Consider the following 23,149-nt stretch of genomic DNA (forward strand, 5'->3'; position numbering starts at 1 on the left):
AAAACTTGTTCAACACTGAGGTAGAAGGTAAATTGATTATTAGATATCAGGTGGATGCATTTTACATCTATTGCATTTACTTTTCTATAAATTCTTAGATCACGAAGGATAAGTGTCAAACAAAGAGGCAACCATCATGAATTAAAATTTTTCCATACATCACGTAGTTAGAGGTAGAAGGTGAATGGAAGTGATTATTAGATATTAGGTCCACACATTTCACATCCAGAAGTGATGTTGAGATACTCAGATTTCATATCCAAAAGTGATGCAGAGGGATTGTGAATGTGAAACAAGGGCTACATAGTAGCAAGTACCTGCTGCTTAGTTTAAAGATAACTTAATTAAACTAAAAAATAATAAAGGCAAAGATTTCATTACAAAAATAAAATAATTAATAAAATGTTGTATTGTTAAATATCATCACAAAAAAAATAAAAATATGATTTAAAATGTTTTATATGTGTGTGTGTGTGTGTGTTTTAATATAATAATAAGTCATTTTAAATTGAAAATATGGAGAAAAAATAAAAATAATAGAAAAATGAAAAAAATCAAAATAAAAAGGTTAAACAAAAGGGAAATAAAACAAAAAACAAAAAATTAGTAACTAAGAGAAATAGAAGTTACTAAAGAGCCCATAACAAGACCTCAACCAATCATATTACAAATAAATAAATTTAAATAATATTAATAAATAACAAAAAATAAATTCCCAATGCTAAACTATGGATAAGCGACATAAATGTTTGGTCAAAGACAAACTAATATGCAGTCAAAGAAAAACTCAATCCGTAATACCATGCCTACGATAGGTATAATAAGAGTGTATAGATGAAGTCTATTGTAATGAAAAATAGAGAATAATCTTCAAAGACTGGTGTATGGAGGTTTTGTGAGTAGTAATGTGGAGGTAAGACTTTTCCTCTTGTTTTTAATATTAAGTGAAGAGTTCAACACTCTGTTCACTTAGCCAAATTTTAATTTTTCTTTGTAAGATCAAAACTCTTAAATTTTTTATAAATTTTGTGATTTATTTTATATTTTTAAGAAAATTTTTGAAAAGTAATAAAAATTAGGTTTTTTTGTTTTTTGTTTCTTAAATTAAAAATATAAAAACATATTAATACTAGTGTATAATTAATTATAAAATTTATATTTATTTTAAATATTTAAAATTATTTCCTTGATGGGTTGTTAATATGGATTTAGTGGGCCCTTGGTGGCCATACCCACCAACCCATATTTTGTATCAGATATTAAATGGAGGCAGGATGTGACTTTCCTTCGTATGCAACCTAACAGTTGGAGGAGAGATTATATTAATTGGTTTGATGGATGGGGTGAATGATTGTGCTAAATGGAGAGGAGCTGATGTTAGGCACTTAGCCTCTTGGTTCTATATCGTGGTAAATTTTTAATGTGTGTATCTTGGCGTGTAGTGGTTGAGGTTTGGTTTTGAAATCTCGAGAGGAGAGTGTGCATGTTTTTGTAAGTTTGGAGTGAATGTAGTGGGTTCCTTGGAAGTCACATCGTGTGCTTGGCCACTCGAGGAATGCTCTCTAGAAGGATCGTTGAAGGTTTTCAGTCTTCTATATAGAGCCAATTATTAGGTTATATATCTTTTATTCCTGGTCTATTTCTTATGGTGGTATGTAGTGTCTGAATTCGATGTATTAGGGTATGAAACTCTATGTCTAGCCCATGTTTGGTTAATTGTGTTAATTTGGGCTCTAGTGTCAATTCATTCTTGGATTTTGGTCTGTGGTCCTTGCTCAAGGCATAAACTGGGGAATGTGAGTCTAGGTCGAAGAAAATTACAAGGGTTATGTAGGGTATGGTGTGGTTTCAATTGAGATAAGATTTGGTCAAAGATGTTTTGGGGTTGGTTAAGTCTCTCTAGGTTTCATAGTCCTCTAATCTTCTCATTGGTGTATTTGGGTTCAATGGTCAATGGTAAAAAGTATGGGGAGGAGTTTGTTACTCCTTCTATCTCAATTCTTGGGATGTTTGTGGAGTTTAGGTCAAATGTACGGAACTTCTGTGATTATTTAATTTGTTGGTTCTCTGGTATTTTGGGAATTGGGTCTTATTCATTCTGGTGTTCTTTTGCAGGTAGAGGTTCACATATAAATTTTTGGAAGCTTGTCCTTGATTCAACCATGCCACTGAGGTATGGGGGGAGGAGTAGATGGGGAGGTGGTGGTCGAGCCTAGAAAGGTAAACATGGTGCCAAGATTTTTTCCCATCAGAAACACGTAGAGAAATTCGAAAGCTTGAGACATAGGTGAGGCTAGAAAGAAATTCCCTCATTGATTCGAAGCTCATGGAGGACATGTTGGCGTGATTTCCTGACCCTAGGCACATTAGGGGAAGGAAGAAACTATACCTAAAAGTTGTGGCTCTTCATTGGCAAATGAAGACCCTGTTAAGCCTTCTCTTGAGGAATAAATAGGTGGAGCATCCCTAGAGGATGTTAAGAGAATGCATAGGAATCAACATTTTCGTTTGGATAGAATTAACTCTCATCTCAATCATATGAAAAGTCACATAGCTTGTGAATCATACGGGGAGGAAATGGTGGATCCTCCCTAGCATGAGGGCACTTGTGTTGGGAACTAAATCACTACTAAGAGGAGGAGGTGAATCAATAGTGAAGGCACTTATAAAATTTTCTTCAATTAATTAAACCTTTAAACCATGCATAAATTGAAGCATATAAGCAAAGATTAGATCATCAAAAACAAGTAAACCATGCAAGAATTCAACACAAGAGACAAAAATATTTTTCATGCAAAACCCTCCTCTTGGGTCAAAAACCCCCCTTGTTGTTGTTGCGTTGCTCAATAAATTTTATTATGCAAATCAAATTATTTACATAGAGATTCATCTGGCTACTATCAAATGGAGATCTCTTTCTCATGCAGATCTACGAACTACCATATGCTAGAAGCCACCATGACCAACAATCCTTGCTTGGTTACTCCTGAACTATCAAATGACTCTACAAACTCCTATCTACTAGAAGCCACCACGACCAACAAGCCTCGCCCAGTTTCTTCTGAACTATCCAACTACCATTGGATTGATAAAACTACTCACTTATATTGATCTCATTGGAGTACTCCAACTCCACTCCTCTATGTGGTTCTCCTTTCATACATTTTTAGACTAGAAATGAGAACTACTCAACATGAACACCACATCAACATATTTTCAAGGAAAAAAATCAAAACCCAATAACTACACCACAAACTGCATCACAATCTCACCAAACATTGTACAAAATAATTTGATCAACAAATCAACTACAACCCTCTCTGCAACTAGTAAAACTACTCACAAATGAGTGCTACATTCAAATAATAATTTGAAGAATATACTAGGAGAAAATAGTCTCCAATACACCTACAATCAAACTATATTTCATCTCCTCGCTCACTAGACAAGATGCTGGCTGAAACATACTCTTGTTATCTTCTGCAACACTTGCAAATTGCTTAAGAAAATCTACATCACAACTCTCACAACTTGTACAGAATCCTCCAAAGTCACACTCACTCAATACATAACATATCCAGTCAAACTATCATTGAGCTCCCTCCAATATATAGATGAACTGTGGTGCTCAACTCAATAATTACCAAGAACTATTCAGTTCTAAAAAATCTATTCACATGTATGATTTGATCGAGATTTAACTCTTTGAAATATCATACCACTAACTCCACCTCATGAAGGATATTATCAATGTTAATCACATTCTAGATGTTCATTAACCTTTTTACCAACCTTTACATGATGAGTATTGAACAAGACAAGATGAAAAAATAAATAAACACCCGATGTGCATGAGGAATGCAGAGAAAAACTTGCTTTAGGCCTCAACCACACCCACAGAACTAGGAAGTTTTGGTTGTAATGCGCCTATAACACTATCTCCCAGTGGTTGGAACCTTCCAAATGCATGCATGATCCTGTCTCCATATGGTTTGAGTAGAGGACGGAGAAAAATCAATCAAATCACCTCGGAGCTTTTTCAAACTTCAGGGACACCATCATCAACTCCTAAACACAACACCAAAACTTTTTGAAAAGTATGCAAATAATGACATAGGCCAATAACCTCTACAAAAATTCAGTGATATGCAGGCCCTATTATGCCAAACTCCTCATCATGACCATCACCTATAGCTCCTCAAGTAGCAATAACAACCTATCCAAACCCCTCCAACACTTGTAGTAACATCTCCAACACCTATAAAATCATTTCCAACACGTGTAGTAGCAACATCAAGGCATCCAACTTCCTCCAACACATCTAGAGGCACCTACAACACAAGCAGCAGCAACTCCAATGCTTCAAACACCTGTAGAAGCATCATCAAGGCATCCAACTGCCTCCAAAAGCTATAGAGGAAACTCCAACACATGTAGTAGCAACATCAACCTATAAAATCCATCATAACATAACATACCCTGCACTAAATCATGCCACAACCAAGTTGACATCAATCCCAACCAACAAGACCAACAAGTTGATCATTGCAATAACCCAAACACTCATCACACTCAACACACATCGTGAGGACTACTAATCATTAGGTTGACATTAGGAATATGATGAACAATACCAAGGCCATGTTGACATCAATTCCCATGCTACAATGCCAACAAGCTCCCCCTTTGGTATGTCAACCTCACCCTGATCTCCAACATCTAAAATTGATCTCCATACACTCTCCAACTTTGAGGTTTCAACACTAAAGTTCATCTCTATCAATCCAAATTCTCCCCCCCTTTGACATTAATGGAAAAGGGCCATACCAACACAAAAAAAAATGCCAATAATGTGTTGGATGAGAGAAATATCTCCTACAATATAGGCATGTAGAACAAGGAACTCAATTTCCAACACGTCTCTAGCCAATGTCGTGCATTCTATGAAACTAAACATGCTCTCCCTAAGCATGTAATGAAACTGCAAACGCACTCTCTTTTTTGTTATAGAAACACAACTGCCTTCTGCAATAAACCTCCTTGCCAAATGCAAGAGACAACTCTTCAAGAACCAGAATCCAACTAGCTTGGACAATGATATACAATGAATTTCCATACATATACAATGCTTCATGGAGAAAATACACGCTTTTAAAAGTACATAGGACTAACATATGACTCCATTATAACAAACCTATCACCAATCAATGACTCTAATGACCCAAGATTACATCATCCACCCAATAGGGCTACCTCAATGACATACAAAATAGGACATGACTTAGACTTCCATTATCCCATACATGGTTGATTTGATAGAACATACTAGACACCATGGGTTTGTCCATGAGTAATATGCCAGCAAGATAGAACAATAAAGGTACATAGATTTTACATCTAAACATAAGTGTTCTCTCATCTATGCATTCCCAATACATTAATATGACATAAAATTCATGGTCTCCATGAACAAAAATGTATGCCCCATACAACAACAATAAAAATTTAATACATGGCATGTGCATCAAAACACAAGGCCTCCATGAGTAATGACATAATATCCATCTGTAGAAAAATCTTGATATTCACCAACATTCACCATGTTCCACATAGGCATCTACAACATAATCATCCAATGACAATATGACATAGAAGAAACAACATATACATATCCTCAACATCATGAAGCAATAAATCATCAATGAGGCTCAATAACCAACAACATAATACAATGGTACAAACCATAACTCCATCAAGTAGTAGATGAGCAAGCAAGAACAACAATACTAGCAGCATATGAACCAACACAAGTGATCTCTCTAGCAGCATTAATGTGTGGCCAATATGAAAATATCCAAGAAGCACTAAGAAACAAAAATAACATCATAAGGTCCTCCACTATAACAATGTTAGAAGCACTAAAATCATCATCTCTTCAACCTCAAGCCATAAACACACTCTCTCTCCCCATGAGAGAAGAAATCAAGTAACAACAACATAAAACCATCATATCATCATAAACAACATGCACACTCCATGCAACACCAACATTATGATTTAGCCATATATATGAATAATATTACATCAACATACATCATGAGCAATGACATTCTCTCCATATATTAGGAGCAATATAAATCATAATGACTCATACATATGAGTGTGCAATATCTCATCAGCAACATGCATGCTATAAAAACACCTAAGAAACATCATACTCTCTCCATGCAATAGCAACATATGATTCAACCATCCAAATACATATCAACAAAAAATGATACATCTAGCATAGAAAACATGAGCAATAAAGTGCATTCTCTAGATGAGAAAACTCCAACACATGATTTGATCTTAATGGAAACAACATATACATGGAAATACATTACATAAATATGATTTAGCAATGCATATACTATCTAAGTCATGAAAACATATCACCTCATTATACTAGAAAATACATGGCAGCAACAACAAAAACTAATTTAACACCTTTCCTGCGACAAACTCATGTCAAATGATCATAACAAGCATCTCCATAGGAGCACAATTCCAACCATCTGTAAAACCATTAGAAAGAAAAAATGACCCCCCCTGAGTGTGTGATCCTCCATCACACCTAAACCATGCACATGGGATAACCATGTAACTGTCATATATTAAAAAATACCAACAACAACTCAACATGAAACTTCTCCAATATCATTAGTAATAAGAATGGCTGATCCAACTAAAAACATAAGATAAAATAATATATTATAAATAAAAACAACATTTCGAACCCCATAAAATCCCCTTGAACACATACATCTCTCAATACACACATTTGTCTTCATGCACTCTTTCTGATATGGCTGAACATCTAAAAATATACATGCAGCTCAAGATGTAGCCATATGCTCCCCTTGAGACCATGCATGCCTCAGTTTTTAGTGGGAGTTCCTTGTTGCTCTTTTCTCCTCCAAAACTTCATATATTGATCCTCCTTCTTCTTGTGTGGTTGGCCTTGCATGTTATTCTTCCTTTGATTGAATCTCCGGTAGCACATAGGAAACTTAAAGTATTTGGCCTTATGTCCAATATTGTTACACACAAATCATTTTATGTTACCAAGGAACCGAGGAATAGGTTTATATCTTCTGTTGATCTAATTTATATTCCTTGCATGTGGCTGCAATCAATATCCCCATGGCCAAAATCATTGCGTGAGAAACAATAACCATAAAAAGGACTATTATAATTTATACCTAATAGATGATGACCTTCTTTGCATGCTTGCTTTTGGTTCCTTCACCTTTGGATGTTCCTTTTGTTGAGAGGGTTTGATTTCATCACTTTTGCAATTTTCTGCCATATGTCCAAGTTTTCGATAGTTGTAGCATTTTATCCTTCTTAATCTTCTTTCAGCTTTTCTTATTAGGTGAGAGGATTTTATCTCTTTGTAGCAATTTTCTATTATATGTCCATGCACTCCACATTTATAGCATCCATCAATTTTTTTCTTCTTCTTTGGCCTCCTTCTCTTATCCTTCTACTTCTTGCATGATTGTTGATTTTACTAATGATTATCCTTTTTCTCATTGGTACTAGCTGCTCCAACAATTTCTATTTTGATTGTAAATGATTTATCACTAGATCTAAACCTCTCTAATTATTTTCTTGCAGAAATCGCTTCAGCCTTCAATTTTTGGCATTCATCCTCCAACTTCGTATACTATTTCCTCCTTCCATTTTCAACTTTTCTTCCTTCCTCCAACTGTCGAGTTTTTAGATCCAAAATTTCTTCTTTGAAGGCACACTCTTTTCCATCAAAAATTTCCAACAACATTCATTGATCTTTATTTTTAGTTATGAGTCTTTTGATATTTATTTCTAGGGCCATTGTCTTGGATCTCTTCTTGTTGTTCCTCTTGATTGATGCTTGATCCATCATTGCTATCACTAGGGCTTTCATCTCTATATTGTGAGTGATTGGTACTTCCATCTTCTTCTTGTAAGGAGGCTTTATTTGTCACTACAATAATAGTATAATCCTTTGCATGGTTCTCCATCTCTAAAATATGTATTTTTCCTCCACAATACAAACTTTACAACCTATTAAACATCTATTTTGTAGTCTCACAATGATTCACATACAAATCATTCGATCTTGAAATCCCATGCAAGATAATCTATTTAGCCAAATCATTAAATTCATCTTTAACTCCATACTCTATTGATACAAAAATATTTTCATCAAGGGATAGAAAATATGAATCCAATTTCATCCTCCAAGTTGCAAATTTACCTTTGTGAAGTAATGGAACTCCTTGCTGATCCATTTCGAAAAAATTGCAAAATTCTACCAAAACTCCCAGATCCACTCTCCAACAATCAAGCTACAACTAAGAGCCCTGTTATGATACCAATTGTCGGAAACTAGATCACTACTGAGGGGGGTGGGGGTGTGAATCAATAGCGAAGGAATTTATTATTTTATCTTCAATTAATTAAACCTTTAAACTATGTATAAACTGAAGCACATAAGCAAATATTAGAGCATCAAACACAAGTAAAACCATGCAAGCATTCAACACAAGAGACACAAATATTTCTGGTGGAAAACCCTCCTCTTGAGTCAAAAACCACCCTTGTTGATGTTGCACTCCTCAATAAATTTTATTATGCTAAGAAAATTCTTTAATTAGAGATTCATTTTCCTAATATCAAATGGAGATCTCTTTCTCATGTGGATCTATGGACTACCATCCACTAGAAGCCACCACGACCAACAATCCTCGCCTAGTTTCTCCTGAACTAACAAATGACTCTACAAAGTCCTATCTGTTGGAAGCAACCACGACCAACGAGCCTTGCCTAATTTCTTCCCAACTATCCAACTACCATTGGATTGAAAAAATTGCTCACTTATATTGATTTCACAGTAGTCCTCCAACTCCACTCCTCTATATGGTTCTCCTTTCATACATTTTCAGATTGGAACCAAGGAATGCTCAACATGAACACCACATCAACATATCTTCAAGGAACGAAATCAAAACCAAATAACTACACCACAAAATGAATCACCATCTCACCAAACATTGCCCAAAATAATCTAATCAACACATCAACTACAACCCTCTTTGCAACTAGTAAAACTACTAATAACTGAATGCTGCACTCAAACAATAATTTGTAGAATATATTAGGAGAAAATAATCTCCAAATGCACCTACAATCAAACTCCATTTCATCTCCTCGCTCACTGCAAAAGATGTTGGCTGAAGCATACTCCTGCTATCTATTACAACACCTGCAAACTGCTTCAGAAAATCTGCATCACAACTCTCACAACTTGCACACAATCCTCCAAACTCATACTCGCTCAATACATAACATATCCAACCAAGCTATCATTGAGCTCTCTTCAATATTTAGATGAACTCAGGTTCCCAATTCAATAATTACCGAGAACTATTGAGTTCTACAAACTTGGTTCATACACTTGATTTTATCCAGATTCAACTCCTTGACTAGATCATACCACTAACTCCACTTCATGAAGGATATTGTCAATGTTAATCACATTCTAGAAGCCCATTAACCTTTTTCCGACCTCTACATGATGATTCCCAAACAAGAAAAGCCAAAAAACAAATAAACACTCGATGTGTGTGACGAATGCAGAGAAAAAATTGCTTTAGGCCTCAACCACACCCACAAAACTAACAAGTTTTGGTTGTAACCACACTCACAACACTATTTCCTAGCGGTTGGAGCCTTCCAATCACATGCATGAGCCTGTCACCATGCTGTTGTAGCAGAGGAGGGAGAAAACTCAATCAAATCATCTCAGAGTTGTGCCAAACTTCAAGGACACCTTCATCAACTCCTTATAAACACACCTCCAAACCTTTGTTACAAGTATGCAATTGATGACATAGGCCAAGAACCTCTACAACAAGTTAGTGACATGCAAGCATTAGTCTGCCAAAACTCCTCATCATGACCAACACCTCCAACTCCTCAAGCAGCAACACCAACCTATCCAAACACCTCCAACACCTATAGTAATATTTCCAACACCTATAGCAACATCTCCAACACCTGTAGCGAAAACATCAAGGCATTCAACTGCTTCTAACACTTGTAGAGGCACCTCCAACACAAGTAGCAGTAGCTCCAATGCTTCCAAAACCTGTAGAAGCATCATCAAGGCATCCAACTGCCTCCAACACTTGTAGTAGCAACATAAACCTATACAAATCCATCATAACATACCCTGCAACCATCTCTACTCAACCTCCAAACCCTCCTGTAAATCATGCCACAACCATGTTGGCATTAATTCCAACCAACAAGACCAACAAGTTGATCATTGCAAAAACCCAAACACTCATCACACTCAACACACGTCATGAGGACTACTAATCATTAGGGTGAGATAAGGGATATGATGAACAATACCAAGGCCCCGTTGACATCAATGCCAACACTACAATGCCAACAACATGCAAAGATTTCATCCTCTGAAAATGATTAGAAATATTATTGGGGGGAGATGCATTTCAATGGCTTTTTTGGGAAGGATCCGGGTTCGTAAGGATGAATGTTTGGCTTTTCTTGTGGTCTCCTCATTGCATGGCAATTTGTGTGGCGAATATAGGACCAACTTGTTGGGCCTGCATCATGTTTTATGTTTCTCTCATTGTTTGGTCTATGGTTGGTTATCACGCTTAAGTCCTAGTTGTTTCTCTTGTTTTGGTTTCTTCGCGTGAAATTGGGCTGTTAATTTGTATTTTGGGTAGTCTCTGCAGTTTTTAGACGTTGATGTTGTTGGTCTTTTGAATATGTTTGAGATCTTTGAGCAGATTGGTTCATAAGTGTTGTAGGTCAATGCTAACCTTAACTCTAATATAATCTAGATTATGTATTTTTGGTTGTAATAGGAGTTGAAACCTTAGTAATCTAATTGAAATCTGTAGTCTACCAAAAAATATTACATCCTCCATAATTACTCTAATAAACTATACAAATCCATGGAAAAAATACTTTTAAACAATATAAAAGTCTTAGCTTAAAATAAATATTTAAAATTATTAAAAATATATATTTATAGTTTTCTCTTCCATTTTCCAATTATATTATATATTTTAAAATGTGTTAGAACATTCCTTTGATAATAAAATAAGTACTCAAACATATTTTTAAAATGAGACGAATTAAATAAATACTGTAAAATAAGGAAAAAATAAGAGAAATAGTAAAATAATTATTTGACGTAGTTTTGAAATAAACTACAAGTAAATACTATATAATCAATAAATGATGATAAGTTTATACTATATAATCATTAAATGATGATAAGTTTAGAAAGTTATTTATTTCCCCTTCTCTCCCTTCTCTCCCTTATCTAACTTTCATGAGCACCTTTAACATACTTTCTCACATCATGAATTCCCTTCTCAATTTCTTCATTCCATTCGTTTCCTTATTCAAACTTAAAACATTAGAAAAAACTTAAAACGTTAAAAGAAAAACTGTGTTTAGGCACATTCATATTCTTTATTTTTTAATTTAACGAGCTCTAGTTATATCCAGCATAAATAATAATATGGATTTGTATGGTCTTAAATAATTGATATCAATTTAATTTTAGAAAAATATACATAGATGATAACATAATAATTAAGTTTTTTAATTGTATTTAACCATTCAGTAATTTATTTATTATTATTATTATTTTTTTTATATCAGGCGTGATGTATTTTATTAACATTTAATTTTTAAGAAATTATTTAATTAAAATTATTAAATATTTATACATAAAGTCATATTTTTTTCAAATTATGTGTAGAATGAAATAAATTATATTAATATTATTTTTTAAATAATTTGTACAAAGAAATAAATTATATTATTATAATAATTTATATAGAATTTTGTAATTTAATATTACATTTTTATGGTTTATTAATTTGTCTAAATTTTGGAAAGTGTAATTCAATGTATGAATTTATTTTTTTTGTCTTTTTTCTCAACTATTACAAGTTTTAAATGAATTTAATCACGTTAGTGGGATTTGTTTTTTTGAAAAGAACGCATGGAATGAGTTTTGATCCATTTCTGTGTGGATGAGTCATGAAATCATTTAATATAATCTCTTTGGAGGCAACCATTACCTCATGCCGTCATGGCTACAAGCTAGACCTCCAAGGGAATTCAACCTTTCCTAGTGGCCACTCTGAGCTAATTGAATATTATGTTAATGAACATCACATTTATTAAATGATTAAAATCAAAAGTGATAATAGTGGTGACAAGTGTGGGTGGGATTCTTTATGATAATGAGCAAAATAAAATTGTTCAGTATGCATGAGGGGATCAGGTAAGGTTTCAAACAAACTCGTTGATGCCCATTCTTTGTGGTATGGAGTAACCATAACAAAGAGAGAATGTATTTAATTGCTGGTAATTTTTAGAGATTCAACGTAGGTAATTAAATCAATGATAGTCAAATTAAATTTAGTGAAGTTAAAAGATTCCATGTAGGTAATTAAATCAATGATAGTCAAATTCAATTTAGTGAAGTTAAAAGATTCCATGTAGGTAATTAAATCAATGATAGTCAAATTCAATTTAGTGAAGATAGTAACTTGAATTGAATGTAAGTTTTCTTCATTTGTTAAGGTTACCTTCCTATATATCAAATGAAATCTCAACTTTGAGGAAAGTCATTAGGTTAAGCTCAGAAAATTTGCCAAAAAATTGGGATTTAAGCTATTGCTTAAGCCCTTAATCTATATAAATTATAGATTTTTAGGAAATTATTCATATTGTCCTTCATAATAATAGAAAGGGGTTATTTTTACATTCAACTGAGGGTGGGGTGGAGCTTTGTTTCCCTATCATTTAATTATACAACCTTGGTTCATGTTTATTCAATGCTCCTTAGATTGCATGTTTTGATATATTAGGATGGAAGCTTGGGATTTCGATAGACTTTAGTGGTTAATTAGGTGATCTCCACCTTGTTTAGCTTTGATAGAATTTTGTGAATGCATTGACTAGTTAAAATCTACAGGTGGTTGTGTTTTTGTCATCTATTTTCAAATCGGCTTAGTGTTTCTTTTTCATTATGGGAAGGTTGGGGTAGTGTTAGTAAGGGTTCTAGTCTTTGGGATTAGTGGGGAGAAGTTTGAGTTGAATTTGTGGAACCTCACTAGAGGGAGGATGTTTTGAAGCAAAGGAGAGCATGAGGTTGTTGGTGTGGTTGGTTGGAAACTCAAGAAATTTGGCTCTCTATAATGATCGGAAGTTCATGCAAATTCAAACATTTTATTTGACCAATAAAAAAATCTTTAAAGTTCTATCTTTTTCACAATGAGTTTTCTAAATGGAAAATTTATGAATGGATTGGAATCATGTGGATTTGTTTTCCTTAGTTTTCCTTTAGGTTTTCTCACTCCCAAGTCTCCTAACCTTTTCCCTACTCCTAGTGGGATATTTAGATTTTGTTGGAGGACAATTTTGGGTATCTTTGTGATAGAATAACAAGGTTAGTGTTAGGTTTAGTTTCCTTATATAGCTTCATTTGTTATTTATAGAAAATAATTATGTTTCTTGAGAATTAGAGTAGCATATTGTTTTGATTTGGATTTGATACTTTAGTTATTCTCATCATCAAAATTGTAATGCATTTTTCTAGCTATTATTGAATAGAATGTGTAGCATTTTATGAGTAAATGTATTTTCTCTTTGATTCTTATGTGTTGAGAGACATGGCACCAGACCCTACTTCTCCCACCTGGCGAAATGAATGCCTTGGAGGTGAGGGCATTTCCAAGAGAATGGATTGCTTCATCATTATTCATCCTATTTATGGTGTCGTTTCTAGGTTTTTAACTAAGATCATTCCTTCCTTCGTCTCTGATCTCATGCTAATCATGTTGCCTTGGGAGGGGTCAGATCATAGATGACTATTTCATTTTAAGTTTAATGCTAATTGGCTAAAATATGAGGATTTTGTATCGTTGGTATCTGAAGTATGGAAACGAGAAGTTCCCCCTCCCCCAGTTGATCAGATGAGTTCCACATGTGGGAAGCCTCGGGCTCTTAAGAAAGAAGTCAGTATGCTGGCCAAGACATCGAAGGAGGCTAGGAAGAAAACACTGATGGACATTGAAATGACCTTGGGATATTTTAATGATCCAACAAATCCATTAAACGACCCTGGGATATTTTAATGATACAACAAATCCATTATTCTTCTCTGAGATATGCAAGGAAAAAATTCTAGAGTTGGAGGGTAAAAAGAGAAGGATTCTCATGGATTAGGAGGAAGGATGGCATCTAAAGAGTCATGCATTTTGGGTGAAGTTTGGGGACAGAAACATGAATTTATTTCATATGTATGCTAGAAAAAGGAAACAAGAAAATTCTATCTGAAACATTAGGGAAGAGAATAGCAAGATCTTACAATCTCAAGTGAATATAGATCATGAAACTATCAAGCATTTCAATAGTAAACACAAAGAACAGGAACAAAATTTTTCCTCCAAAATGGAATTCATCTCTCTTATGCCCACCATGTTTTCTAAGGCGAAAAATGATTTACTGGGAAGGACAATTACTAGAGAGGAGCTCCCAACCGTGTTGAAAGATTATGTGAAGGACAAAAGTCTTGGACTCGATGGGTGGGGGTGTAATTATTTTTACAATATCTAGAGTTAATGTTGTCAGAACAGAAGGCACATATCAAGGACCATGAACGCCACCTTCATTGCTTTGATTTCTAAAAGACAGTCTCCTTCCACAATTGCTAATTATAGACCCGTCTCGCTGTGTAATTTTGTTGGGTTGTGTTATATTGTTTCCACGACTAGCCCTATGGTTTTGTGCATGAATTTCGCACATGGTTTTGGGCGCGATGGTTTATGGTCCATGGTATTTTGTAGATCCGGTCAAGGGAACTACGATTATGTTCTAATCAAGGGTTAATGGATTGGTGTTTATGGATGCTTTGGCATGTATATATATGTATTGTAACATGGAAAGGAATATAATGAAAAATCAATCTGGTAGTCCCAGTTTTGGGATCCAGGGGAAAATCTCTGTTTATATTTTTTTAATGTGTTATGCTCTCGCCATTGTTTATTTTCTGTTTTTAGAATTCATATGTAGGTAATTTCTATACGGGGTTAAAACCTACAAATTTGGTATACAAGATGATCTCAAAATTAATTTCCTCCAAGTTAAAAATGTCTTTGTATATTCACATCATGCCATAGCAGTTTGGTTTCTTGGAAGCGAGACAGATTCAAGATGCCATAGCCATTGTGGAAAAATGTTTGCACTTGATGAAGACACAAAAGATGGATGCTTGCATGCTTAAGGTCGATCTGGTAAAATCCTACGACTATGTAGACTCGGAATACTTGAGATTGGTGCTTCATAAGGTTGGTATTGCTCCAAAGAATATCGACTAGATTATGTCATGCATATCAATCACTAACTTTGCAGTTATTACCAATGGCTCCCCAAGTAAATTATTTCGGGAGTACAGGGGCTTATGTCAGGGATGTGCTTTATCCTTGCTTCTTTTTCTTCTTGTTATGGATATTTTGAGCTGTAGGTTAAGGGATGCAAAGAACATGAGCATGATTTCAGCCTTCAGGTGTACATGTAACAAGACACACTAATGCCACCCATCTAATATTTTTTGATGATTTGTTATTTGTGGAGAAAATAAATCTGTAGGAATGGAAGCTCCTGCCCCAGATTTTAACAGAATTCAAGGAGGTTTTAGGTTCAATCATGAGTAAGTCCAAGTATATTTTGGTTTCTGAAGATCTTGAGGTCAGGACATGCAAGGAGATATGTGATATTTTTGGTATATTTGTCGTACACCTTGATGAAGGGCTCACCTATATAGGGTTTCCGCTTAAACACAACAAATATAGAAATAAGGAATAAGACTGGCTAATTGTCAGTTTGAAAAAAAAATGGGATGGACACTCAAATGGTTGACTGTGAGTGGTTGCTTGACTCTCACTAAGTCTGTTTTACAAATAATTTCTATTTATTGGATGCATTTGTTCATGGTGCCGCTGGAAATTGTGAAGAAGATGGACTTTATCATGGCCAAATTTTTATGGTCGAGTCTCTCTCAAGAAGGGAAGTATCATTTGGTAAGATGGGATACCATTGCTAGGCCAATGGAACAAGGGGGATGAGGAATTTTGGACTCAGATAATTTTAATTAGGCCCTGGTTATTAAGAATATGTGGAGGGCGATGTATAGTGAATGTTTGTGGTTCAGTATCATCAGAGAAAGATATATAGGCGGTTAACATTTTTCTATATGGATCAGAGGAGGAGCCAAGGGGTGAAATGACACTTCTTATATATGGAGAAGAATGTGAAAGAATAATCAATGGTTGATGGGATTTTTGAGATGGGACATTGGGAAAGGGGCATAGGTAGATATTAGTTTGGACGCCATCAAGGGTTTCACTAGAAACCACACTATGTAGGAAGATCTTTTCCACTTCCTTCATGACGGGGAGATAAGTATTTTTCCCAAATCAATGAGGTACACAATAATTTATTGTTCCTACATAAATGGTCTAAGGTGGTGGATTTGGGATTAACTGGAAATCACGTTATGGAGTGGGAAACATATATTTATAAGTTACAAGCAACATGTATTAGCATTTCAGAGAATGAGGATAGGATGATCTCAGATGATCTACACAAGAATAAACAACGAATGATTAAATAAATATATCAAAGAATCACAAGAGAAGTAAGGGTAAACACATCATATATGTAAAACCCTCCTCCCACATATACACAAGCAATTGGCCAGCCAGGGTAAACATGCAATGAGAGGCCACTATGATATGATTTGACCTCCTAATTCACGTTAAGGAAGTGGAACTAATGGAAACACACCATACATACATTCAACATTGGCTACAACACCCTCAGGAACCAATCCAATACTTTAGGTAGCTTTCCCTTGGATCCCACTGAACTTTTGGACAACTTAAGCCTCAATTGCTCTCATTCTATAGGCATGACAGCGACTAGAAACCCAAAGTCACTCTCACAGGCTTAACTTGTAGAAAATTTGTGATAGGTTAACCCAATAATGCAATATAATTCAAAGCAAAATACTATAACCTACTTCTACTATCAATTTGAGGAAACTTAAAGATCGAGCTTAACAATATAACTAGAAGAAGAAGAATCAATGGCACAATACACATGAAAATACTTTTGGGGAAAGCCTTAGCTAAAAGCTCCACACTATTGTATTATCATACATGGTGGAAATACATAGGAATTATACAAAGCATTAGCTCTCACAGCTAACCACCTCTCAGTACAATCCTCACAGATGCTCACTGGCAATCTTGGCTTCTCTCCAGCCTTCCTCTTTGCCCTCCAAGCTCCTATTTCCATGCGTTGTTCCTTGTGGATGATTCCCAGTTACCAAGTGGAAAACACTGCCTCCAAAACCGCGCAATCCTCAAGGATGAATCCTTGATTGCATGCATGAGTTTTCTCCATGAGAAAACACATGCAACTGATACACTGTCCTTGAACATTAATCTCAACTAGGTCTTTCTCAAAATAGACATGCATGAGTTTCTGATGAGGGAATCTTTAGTTAACTAGAGTAGCACTATGTGAGTGCATTAATACACAAAGAAATGCTAAATATAGAAGTGCTAAATTTAGTACTACTATAAATAGCATTTCAAGATAACTTCCTATTTTAGTTAGTCCCTGAACTAAAATAGAGAAGTAAAAATTCAAATTTGATCTTAGCAGTTGTTTGTAAAACAATTAATTAATCACCATGAGTTAATTAGTTGTAGAAAATCAAACATGAAGTCTATGTGGGGACATGCAACAGTTTCTCCATTAATTGATGAATTTATCCATCAGTTAAAGAGATAAGGATGAGTTATAATTAGTTGGTTCAGTTAACTGAGTCAAGTCCAATTAGATTAATTCAAACAGTTTGTTGAATTAATTGTGAGTTCAGTTAGTTAATGCATGCATGCATGTAACCGCTGCACTTCAAATAACTGAATATTCTCTCATAAATAACTCATGCATGTCAGTTCAAACAGAGACCCAGTTGAGATCAGATGGAGGGACAATGTATTATCAGTTGCTAGAACAGTCCATTGTGAATATCTCTTGCATGCAAAAGGAATTCTTTCCTTGAGGATTGCGCAGTTACTTCTTCAGTTTTTGTGAGTGTGATGAGGTCAATTCACACGCGGCATCACTGGACCCCAAGAAAAATTGCGCAAGGAAATAGGAGGCTTGGAGGGCTAAGGAAAGGCATATCTAGTATCTACTCAGTCTGTGAGCTGTGTTGTTTGATTGCAGAGAGAGTAGGATAGCTTGAGAGCTGATTCTTTTTGTAACTTGAACATAATTCCACTTATATGATAATACAAAGATTGGGGTTTTAGGCTGAGGCTTTCCTTGGGTTATTTCTTCTGTGTTATGTGTGATTTATTTCTCATTCTCAGTTATATGTGTTCTCATTGATCTTGCTCATATTCGATTAAGCTTTCGCAAAGTTTGTTGTAGAAGTAGATCTTGTATTTTGCTTTAGTATATTGCATAATCTGTTGATCTACAGTGGGAATTTCTACATGGTATCATAGCAAAGGTGATCAAAGCGAAGAACAATATAAAAGAAGGGAGAAGATCGAAGTTTCAAGTTCCTAAATATAGAAATTGAGTTGTTATCACATCTCAATTTCACCAATGGCGTTCAATGGTTTAAGACTCGAGTATGCCTTTGATGGCAGCTCAAATTATATAGCCTCGAAGGATCGCATGGAAGTAGTATTAGAGGACAACGGTCTAAAGGACTTCATTGATCAAGAAGTCCCCAAGCCGACTGATGCTAATGAATTGGCGGAATGAAAGAAATGTGAGGCTAGAGCAAGGAGAATCCTCCTGGAGGGAGTTCGAGACCACATTTTCTTGAGCCTCCATGGGAAGGAGACACCATTTTCGATGTGGAAAACATTGAAATATCTATATCAGATCAGTAGTGGTAAGAGGAAGCTGGCGCTGAAAGACAAGCTTCAGAAAATCAAGTGTGAAAAGGGCGACACGATCTCTACATGTCTGAACAAGCTTACCACCAACAGGGATGAGCTTGGAAGTGTAGGGATCACGACCGCTGATGATGACATGGTGAGTCTTGCACTCCTCAGTCTTCCTACGAGCTGACATAGCTACCAAGACTCGGTTAATGGAAGAGAAAGACTGCCAGAATGGGAATTACTTTGGTCGGATCTGATGTAGGAGGAGATAAGAAGAAGCACCAGAGATGGATCCTCATCGAAGCAAGATGATGAGGAAAATCTAGCCTTAGCGAGTAAGGCAAGGAAGGGGAAAGGGAAGGTGTCCCATCCCAAATCCAGTTCTTCCCATGGTGGGAAGAAGTTTGAAAAATTGAAAGTGCGATGTTTTCATTGTCATGAAGTGGGCCATTATGTTACGAATTGTCCACAGAAGAAATCCAAGAAGGGTTCCTCGAAGGGATTTGATGGTGAGGTACTGGCCTCACAGTTTTAGTTGGATTTCTCACTTATCACATGCATGGTTTCATCCATGGTGGGATGTGTGTGGTACCTAGACAGCAGAGCTTCATTCCACATGTCGGGTGACAAGAATCTTTTCAGTACCTTAAAGGAGAAGGATCTCTAGATGTGGATCGAGATGGGTGATGATGGAAAGTACCATGTTTCAGGTTAAGGTACGATTGTGTTTTAGAGGGAGCATGGAGCTCCCCTCACCCTAACTGATGTAAAGTATGTACCAGGTCTGAAGAAGAATCTTGTGTCTGTCGCTATGCTAGAAGATAAAGGCTATGATGTAGTCTTTAGTAAAGGAAAGGTATTCCTAAGTCATATCGGTATTGGACAGACCAAGCGAATTGGGATTCGAGTAAAGAATCTCTACAAGCTGGAGGTAGACGACTGTGCTGCATTGAGTTCCCAAGCTGAGCTGGTGCAGAGCCAAGGTGTTGGCGAGCTATGGCATAGAAGACTGGGCCACTTGCACCATGGAGCCCTGAAGATCATGTAGCAGATTTCTATCGGACTACCCAAGGGAAAACTGGAGCAGACGAATACATGAAAAGGTTGTACCTTGGGTAAGTATGCGAAATCTTCCTTTCCAGATCGAGATAGTAGAGCTAGAGAAATCCTAGAGTGAGTTCACTCAGATGTTTGTGGACCTTTCTCTACAGCCTCCACCACTAAACAAAGGTACTATGTTATTTTTATTGATGATTTTTCTCGTAGATGCTGGATCTACTTTATGCAAAAGAAGGATCAGACCTTCTTGAGGTTTTGTGAGCTTAAAGCCTTGGCAGAGAAAGAATCTGGAAAGAAAATAAAAGCCTTGCGTAGTGAAAATGGTGGAGAGTATGTCTCCCAATATTTTAAATACTTCTGCACTGCAGAAGTAATTAAACAGGAATTGACGGCACACCATAACCCATAGCAGAATGGGGTGGCCGAAAGGAAGAACGGATTGATTGTGGGAGTAGCTCGAGCGATGTTGCATGAAAAAATCCTACCACTGCATTTGTGGGTTGAGGCATGCAATACAACAGTATACTTGCAGAATAGAAGCCCGCACCGTATATTGGGAATGAAGACACCTATGGAGGCCTTTTCCGGGAAGCGACCAGATGTGAGTCACTTTCGAATCTTTGGATCATCAGTTTACTGTCATGTGACCAAAGATGCCCGGAAGAAGCTGGATCCAACAACTGAGTTGGGAATACTTGTGGGGTACACGGATACACCCCACAACTATCGGGTGTACCTACCTACTAGTTAGAGGACAGTGGTACACAGGGATCTGAAGTTCGACGAGCAGAAAGCCATGCGATTATCACTTGAGAGGGAGCTCAAGTTGCATGCACAGGAGGAACTTTTAGTTCCTAAGGAGGAGGAGCCTCAGATTGATGCGGAGTAGTCGCATGCATAAGATCTGGGAGTGGAGACATCAACTCATGCTAAGACATCCAGAGATGAGCGGAGACGCTCAAGGGAAGCTGACAGGTTGATGTTGGATGCGCAGGAGAATGTGGGACAACCATCTTCTTAGCACTGACAGAGGAGGTCACCCAAGCGGTACACTGGGTACATGTCCCTGGTTGGGGAGTGTGTAGATACCGAACCTTCTTCATTCGAGGAGGTAGTGCAACAACCAGTCTGGGTTGATGCAATGGTAGAGGAGTATGACTCTATCATTTGGAACAGTGTGTGGGATGTTGTCCCAAGACCTCAAGGTAAGTCAGTGGTGAGTTCCAGATGACTTTACAAGGTAGAGCAGGCAGTTGATGGCAGTATTGAGAAACAAAAGGAAAGGTTTGTTGACCGAGGCTTCTCACAGGTCGAGGGGATCGACTACGATGAGACCTTTTCTCCTGTAGCAAGGTACTCATCTATTAGATCAATGTTGGCACTATCAACTCAAATGGGGTGGAAGATCCACCAGATGGACGTGAAGACAACATTCCTCAATGGGAAGATTGAGGAGGAGGTGTACGTTGAGTAGCCAGAGGGTTCCGAGACTTTAGATCGTGAGTCACATGTGTACCGACTCAAGAGGGCTTTGTATGGGCCGAAGCAAGCATCCTGTGCTTGATACACCAGGATCGACAACTATTTCACCAGGTTGGGCTTCACCAAGAGAGAAGCAGATGCGAACCTTTACCACATCATGGTAGAAGGTAAACCATTGATCATTGTTCTTTATGTCGATGATCTGATTTTCACAGGTGATGATCAGCTGATACAATCTTGCAAGGAGGACCTTGAAAGAGAGTTCGAAATGAAAGACATGGGTCTTATGCACTACTTTCTAGGCATGGAGGTGTGGCAGAATGATGGTGAAGTATTTGTGTCTCAAGGCAAGTATGCCAATGAGATACTCAAGTGCTTTCACATGGAGAAGTGCAAGCTCATGCAGACTCCTCTAGCTGGGAACTGGAGGAAGGAGGATGCTATTTCAAGTGAGGTACTAGCTGCTACTGTCTATCGGCAGCTGGTGGGTTCACTTATGTATCTGGTGAACACACGACCCCACTTATGCTTTGCGGTGAACAAGCTAAGTCAAGCTATGGTTCAGCCTACCAAGCTGATTTGGAAGGCAGCGAAGCATGTGCTGAGATACCTCAAAGGCACATCTCAGTTTGGATTGTGGTACAGACAAACAGAGGGAGTGAAGCTTCAGGGCTTCATAGATGCGGATTGGGCAGGGAGTCCAACAGACCGGAAGAGCACTTCTGGAGGAATCTTCAACCTTGGTTCAGCTGTAGTTTCCTGCTATAGAAGGAAATAGAGGTCAGTTGCACTTAGCTCAGCAGAGGCTGAATACATGGCTGCTAGTCAGGCTGCATGTGAGGCCATTTGGATGCGGAAGATTCTAGTGGGATTGTTTGGTCAAAGGATGGATCCAACCGTGATCTACTGCGATAATCAGAGTTGTATCAAACTCTATGAGAATCTAGTTTTTCATGACAGGTCCAAGCACATTGATATCAGGTATCACCATCTTTGAGACTATGTGGTCAAGAGGATCACGTTGTTGCTGTATGTTTCGACCGAGGAACAGGATGCAAATATTTTGACTAAGGCATTGTCAAAATGCAAGTTTGGGTTCCACAAAGACAAGATGGGGTTACTGATAATCCCTTTCTTGTTGAGAGGGAGTGTTGAAAATGGCAACAAGAAATGCTAAATATAGAAGTGATAAATTTAGTACTGCTATAAATAGCATTTCAGGATACCTTCCTATTTTAGTTAGTCCTTGAACTAAAATAGAGAAGTAAAAATTCGAATTTGACCTTAGCAGCTATTTGTAAAATAATTAATTAATTCACCATGAGTTAATTAGTTGTAGAAAATCAAACATGAAGTCTATGTGGGGACATGCAACAGTTTCTCCATTAATTGAGGAATTTATCGATCAGTTAAAGAGATAAAGATGAGTTGTAATTAGTTGGCTCAGCTAACTGAGTCAAGTCCAGTTAAATCAATTCAAACAGTTTGTTGAATTAAGTGTGAGTTCAGTTAGTTAATGCATGCATGCATGTAACTGCTACACT

The 23,149-nt window shown here is 36.7% G+C and overlaps 1 protein-coding gene across 2 annotated transcripts in view; it reads right to left on the reverse strand.

Moving 5' to 3' along the window:
• LOC149228007 (agamous-like MADS-box protein AGL11) overlaps positions 1 to 23,149 on the reverse strand; it is a 598,309-nt gene that overhangs the window by 375,657 nt on the left and 199,503 nt on the right. The window lies entirely within an intron of this gene.

Source organism: Pinus tabuliformis, chromosome J (genome assembly GCF_031772625.1).
Source record: "Pinus tabuliformis cultivar Carrire ecotype Pingquan chromosome J, CPIR1, whole genome shotgun sequence".
Classification (NCBI taxonomy): Eukaryota; Viridiplantae; Streptophyta; class Pinopsida; order Pinales; family Pinaceae; genus Pinus; species Pinus tabuliformis.